This window comes from Sebastes fasciatus, chromosome 12 (genome assembly GCF_043250625.1).
Source record: "Sebastes fasciatus isolate fSebFas1 chromosome 12, fSebFas1.pri, whole genome shotgun sequence".
Lineage (NCBI taxonomy): Eukaryota > Metazoa > Chordata > Actinopteri > Perciformes > Sebastidae > Sebastes > Sebastes fasciatus.
The window spans coordinates 9,921,889-9,928,649 of NC_133806.1; the positions used below are offsets into that span (position 1 = coordinate 9,921,889).

At 39.5% G+C, this 6,761-nt stretch overlaps 1 protein-coding gene across 1 annotated transcript in view; it reads left to right on the forward strand.

The window, feature by feature from the left end:
• s100a1 (S100 calcium binding protein A1) overlaps positions 1-6,761 on the forward strand; it is a 356,523-nt gene that overhangs the window by 319,594 nt on the left and 30,168 nt on the right. The gene's annotated exons all lie outside the window — the stretch shown is intronic.

Genomic DNA, 6,761 nt, shown 5'->3' on the forward strand with positions numbered 1-6,761 from the left:
AAAGTATGCTAGAATTCGCAATGCCATATTTCAACCTCAGGATAGCGTGTCAGTGTCAAGTATTGCCACTCTGAGGCGTGAATATTACATGCGTATATTAAGGTGCAGTGTTCTTATTATATGATTTTGCCTTGCGCATGATCGTGTCATTCACACGCCTTTTCGTGCGACATATTTCGCAACATGAGAAACAAATCTGACTTATTTTGTGGTATACTGTCAAAAGATAAACTTATTCCTATATAGTCTTTTGAATCTTGACTTGCTTTTTTAATCCGAAAACTGGCAATTTATGTCTTAAAACAACACATAACCTTATAACAATCACATTAAACATGCTACTGCATATAAATCTAAGATTACTGTACGTCTCTGAGTTCTCTTAAAAAACAACTAAAACCATTCACCGCAAGATCTTTGCTAATTTGTTTGTTAAATTCTTTTCATTCTCCTTCACCAAATGGGAAGGCCACAATATGTAGGGGGTTACGCTGTCTGAATATTGGTTAAATATACTTTACAGTGAGAATTTTCCCCCTTCTCATAGCAAAACGTGCAGTAAATCCTGCTAATCTGCACTCCTAGCAGGTGAAAACAAACACTGAGGATTATTTGTAGCCAGTATTTGGCCCACAGCTCTGCTGAACTGTCGACCACACAGCCTCGATCCCGGCTATCCAAAACACTGGACTTGTCACAACAAAGAATATTCATTTCTCTTTTTCCTGTCACAACAAATAAAAGCCTCATGTTAGCGTGCCGTACAGTAGTGGCTGCCCAAAAGATGTTAATGTGTTTTTATGTTCATAATAAGAGAGAACACTTAATCATCAGTGACAGAGCAAACAGCATCTAGTTGTACTTATGTCATGTGACATGTTTAGCATCCGACGTTAACTTTCACTGATGTCATTGGTAGATTTTCACAGCAGAGAGATAGGACATCGTGGTTAAAATTGCCCTACTATTCTGATATTACTGTAGCAAGCAAACATACTGCTCTTTGCTTTATGTGGTATGCACATTTTCACACATGCTTATGGGTATCTGTATAGTTAATATAGTTAATAGTATTTACCGCAAAGATGAATTGAAAATATGCAAAATGTGTTTCCAGACAATAAGTCACTTTTCTGGTTCAAACTTCAGAGATTCAATCAAAACAGAGTTTATTTACAGTATGTACATGAACATTTGATGCATAGTCAATATATGCTATATGAAAAGGATAACCATGTCTATTGATAAATTATTCAATCAATTCTCATTATTGATTGGTTGTTTAGTCAAAACACACAGATGGCTTATTAAAATCAAAGGTAGAGAGCAAGAGGAAGAAATATCTAAACAAAGAAAATACATAATAGATCTAGATTTGATGATCACTAAATATATCTATGACAGTTAAGGGATGCTACGTGAAGAGATTTAGACTATTTCTGACGGTCTAATTTGTTTCTTTGATTATTTTCTGTCATAAAAAAAAAATCCAGAAAGAGCTGATTATTGAGTTTTTCTGCAGATATTAGCTGGCTGTTAGCAACTGGATGTATTGTACCTGTGCTGAGGAAATAACTGGCAGGTGTACCTTTTGCTAACTTTGTGTTTCACTGTCAATCTATGTGGAAAACAACAGGAATAATAGCACAGTCTCTTCATAGGTGTGTTCATACCAACGTGAACTCTTGCACAAGGCAGCAATGGTTAAAGGGGACATACGTATCTTGAAAAACTGACTTTTTCAGTGCTTGCGTACATACATTTGGGTATCTGGAGTATCTACCAACCCACAAACTGTGGAATATGACAACCCTGTCAGTTTTTTGTGGGCTGTCTAGATCAGAAAACATGTGATTCAACAAGCCATTCAGAGTTGGCTCCCCTTCCTATGTCACATACAGACACATTAGAATATATCACCCACAGCTTGAACTACCTTTGCAAAGGTGCACCATATTTTTCCTGTAAGCCAATCAGAGCAGACTGTTTTTTTTTTTTTTTAAAGAGACAGGAGCTAAAACAGAGCGTTTCAGACAGACGGTGAATACAGGTATATTCAGATAAACAGGATGAGAAAAATAATGTGTTTTTTTAACAATAAAGCATGTAAATATGTTCTAGTAAAAACCCAAAATACAAGTATGAACCTGGAAACGAGCATGATATGTCCCCTTTAAAGTAAACTATTTAACCTATGTAACACCTAAACCAGGAAACTGTCAATAGCTGGAATACTCCCTGAATGAAAACTGTTCAATACTCAGTTTCGGTTCAGCCCAGCTGCAGTAATCCCTGCCCTTGTTCTACAATGAGGGTCAGCTGACCTCACTGAGAAGAAAACACATAAAACTCTTGTCTCCTCTTTCTGTAAGTTTCCGTTGGGGGCTGAACCAGAGCCCCTCCGGCAGTCCTGCCGTTGTTCTGCTGGAGTCTTTTCCTGACGTCAGACGGTTATTTGAAGAGGGTCTGTGGCTCCTGGTCAGGTTTCCCACAAGCCCGAGGCTCAGCCCATCTCCCTGACCCCCCGGGAAGCAGAGGTCACGCATGAGAGAAGGGGAATGAAAAGGGCCACTCCTCTGATTTATGATCCGACGTAGCTATAGGATACCTTCAGCTCAGGGATGGTTTTTGTTACGGAGGTGGGGGTACACCAAAGCAGATTCCCCAAGCACCTCCTGCCAACGTTGGTTTAAGATTTCAGCCATTTAGAGGGAGAAGCTTGGCATTCAGAGTCAAAGAGGCAGTAGCTGGATTTGCTTTGTGGTGTGTCAGGACAATAAGCAGGTACAGCACAGCTATCGTTTGACTGAGTCTCTGGTAGGTTGCGTTCCCAGATGTAAGCCAGCTGTTAGATGTTGGAACACAGTTGCATAACTGCTTCGACTGCTGCTGTGTTGGATCATTCCAGTCATTCCTTGGACTCACTTATGAGGATTTTATTTGAGTCTTTCAGCCATGAATCTGCGACTGTATCAAATCAAACTGTGAGGTCACGTTCTGGTGCCCTCTTTCATTCCTGATTCAACACCGTATATCAACTTGCCTCCTCAAGTTCCTAACGTACGAACTAGAGCTGTCATTTTAAAGTTGGAACAAATTACAATCAACACGTAATTTGTTAGATTTAATTTGAACACAACACATGTGGCCTTATGCTGAACTTTGTCATAGAATTGGTGTTGCTCGATCATTCACGGTGCCTCTGAATAACGAGCAAACATTACTGTATGACAGTTGAATTTAACAAAGTCAGCAAACAGCCTTGCCTTTATCACCATTTGTTTTCCATCTATGTGCGTTGAATCCAAAATGGTTTAAACACGTTACTGCTCACATGGTTTGGTGTCACGGTTACCGGCTTGCTAGTTTTCTCAATTTTGTGTGAAGAAATAGAACAACAATAACCTTGTTTACTGATAGAAACAACAGGGTCAGACATTGCAATATAAGGGCTCACACTTGCAACGTGTCCTCATACAACGGTTTGTATGATATCTTACCAAAAAGTTATTCCTACGCTTTTCAAATACCCAGCAACACGTCAATTTCCGTTCATTACATGTGTACAGTCTTTTCAAAATAAACTTCCATCTTCACAGGAAACAACTTCCTTAGGTTTCGGAAAAGATTGACTTTGTTAGGATTAGGCAACAAAACTAGGTTTCGGAAAAGATCGTGGTTTGGCTTAATATAACTCCGGAAGTTGCGTTAATTACGTAAGTTATGTGACAGATACATCAACGTTGACTTCTGGTTTCAAACGGGACATGAACTCCTGTGAAAAAGTCAGGTATTTTTTTGTTGTGAAATTGTCATAATTAGCATTTGAATTCTTGATATGGCCAAAAACTGGTTTTGTGAGGTCACATTGACCTTTGACCACCAAAATATAATCCAAGTGGAAATGAAATTCCCTCCAGGCGTTCCTAAGATATCACATTCACGAGGATTGTTTGTACAGACATGCCACACACTTCTAGTGTGATGATTAAGAAGGATTACTTTTGTATGAGTCTATACATTGTTTTTCAGAAAAATCCTGCATTGTATACCTTTTAACAAAGAGAAAACATTTTTTTCGTAACATTGCATACTTAATTTATAAAACATTTTGTGGGTAAAGTTTCTGTTTTGCAATGTGGGACAGCATTATCAAAAACCAGGCTTTGAGTACTTAATTTTGCCGCTTTTCCAGTGCTTAGGGACTACATATTAAAACATCTAGTCAGAATCATTATGCAGTACAGAACTGGGACACAGCTCTCACCAGTAACTTCAGTTCCAGACCACTGCTGCGTCTACAAAGTTCCCCATGCTTGTAGTTTTTTGATGTATCCAGCTTATCAGTGATGAAACGGTGCCTTGGTTACAGCTGCTAATTGGCATATCATGTTTTATTCTTGTACTGGCAGATCATACAGACAATTTTCTGGCTCGTTTTGTGTGTCCAGCCTCTCTGTCCCTGAGTCATGAACTGAGCTTCTCTCAAGCGGAGACATCCACAGTCTGCTGAAGCTGCTGGCGCAGAAGAACTAGGCCAGATTTGACACACTTCACAACCCATGCTAACCCTGACACACATTATTGCTTCTCAGAGCACAGAGGGGAAAAACCCCAGCTACAAATGCATCGTAGTTTGAGGCCACTCGGACACAAAGTGATAGTATTTGACGAGAGTTGTTGTCAAACAGCTGGACTGGAGGTTTTTTAGCCCTAAAGAAGCTCATGTTTCTGTTGATGTGACACTGAAAAAGTCTTGTTGTGACAGTTGCCAGAAGCGTTCAAGACCACAGCGAGTTTTAAACTCCAGGCAAGAAAGGAATCTCATTTTTATTTGTTGCCCTAAATAAGTCTGCTATGCTTTTGTGGCAGTAAAGAAACATCATGAACAAAGTCAGTTTAATTTAGTACATTGGTGGGTGATTAAATTAAAGTTTCAAGAGATGCTTTATTCAGTTAAAACAGGACTGTGAAGTCATAATTGGGTCAGAACTTTGCTGGACAGGATTTGCTGGTGGGCAAAAGTGTAAAGCAGGAGGTCTTTGGACCCCCTGTGGTGATTTTTTTATGTGAGTGGAAAACCACATCAGCAGCATCAAAGCCTGGAGTGGTTGTGGATCGCTGCCAGTTTATTGTCCACTTTTCAAACCAGGCATTTTCTGCAAGCACACCAAAACTCTTTAACAGGTACACCAGCTTCCCCGAAGAGCTAAATCAAACTAAACCACTTCAACGCTGTAATAATAAAAGCTGAATTGTCCTCTACAGTCAGCTGTTGTCTGTTTATTTCCAGGCAGACCGATGGAAGAAAGACCAAACCCAAAACATGACCATATGTTTAAACCTTGTCCTATGAACCCAAAACAGGATGTCACAGCAGGCCCTCCGGTCAGAGTAACTGACATGGACACAAGCACACAGGAGGGCTATTGTTTTCTTCTGCTTTGGGAAAGACAGAAAGAGGGAAAGGGAAGTGTGGTTAAGGGATGGTGCAATTGGATGTGTCTGAGTTTAGTTACACTGTATGTGCTGCTGTTATAGAGACTTAAAGACTTTAGAGTTATCTGAAGAAACAAATCAGCTAGCAAAGTGTTTTTCAGTCTCTGCATAAAAGAGCCCCGGGAATGTATGAGACAACTATATCCTTAAATGTCCTTAAAACCATTTTGGGCTTCTTTAATCATATTCTTTTCTTTGTGAATTTCAAGTCTCAAGCTGAACAGCTGATGACGTCATCTTCAGACAAACCCTTGGTGATTTTATTGTGATGTGGAGACTTTTTGTTATTCACATCTGTAAGGGAATAAATAAAGTTCATTATGATACCTTAAAGGAATAGTTTGGACATGTTGGGGAGTAAACTTATTTGCTTTCTTTCTCACAGATGAAAAGATGGATGACATCTCACTACTTAATTAAAACCAAACTTATCAGAAAAATGAAAACCTGATTATACATCAGTGTGATAAGAACTCCCTGAAATGACAGAAACTATCTTTGGGAAACATTTATTTGACGCATACTTTTGCTTTTTAGTTTGGCCCATATTTCTTTTTTTTTTTACCAGGAATTAGATACTATTATTTCTTGGTGAACAGTGGCTGGGCTGGTAGGCTAGCTGTTTCCCCCTGCTTCCAGTCTTTATGCTAAGCTAAGCTTATTGCCTAGTGGCATAAAGCTCCATACTTGGACAGATGTGAGAGTGGTATTGATCTTCTAAATTTACTGTCAGCAAGAAAGTGAATAAGCATATTTTTTCAAAAGGTTGAATTTCTCTTTAAACAAAAAAAATCTAAGTCAGTCACCAACTTAATAATAATTAATGGACCAACTCCAAAAAGTGTCACCTGAAATTTTGACTTCAAGATTCACGCTCTGAGACTTGTCAGCATAAAATAAAAAAATACTTTCAGATTTCTTTCCCCTTGAGGTTTGAATACACTGAGAGCTGGTGCATGCAGAAACAAAAGCTGACTCAGGTCTAAGAAGGAGAGAAGAGACAAAGAGTGTCAGGATGAGTCTGCAGACAGGGTGGAGGGTCGGCGTAGACATAGCATCAGGCCACACAGAGGACTCCTTGTCTATAAACACACAACCTGTTGCAACTCACTCAAGAGCAGACCATGCAGGGAATGCTAAAAGGATTAGCGCGTAGCCACTTGAGATAATGTGAAAAATGAGACGTGATGTGGTGGAGGGAGGCTACAAAGAGTCAAGGACGAGACAGCGTCACAACACCGACTCAGTCGACCATTACCCTC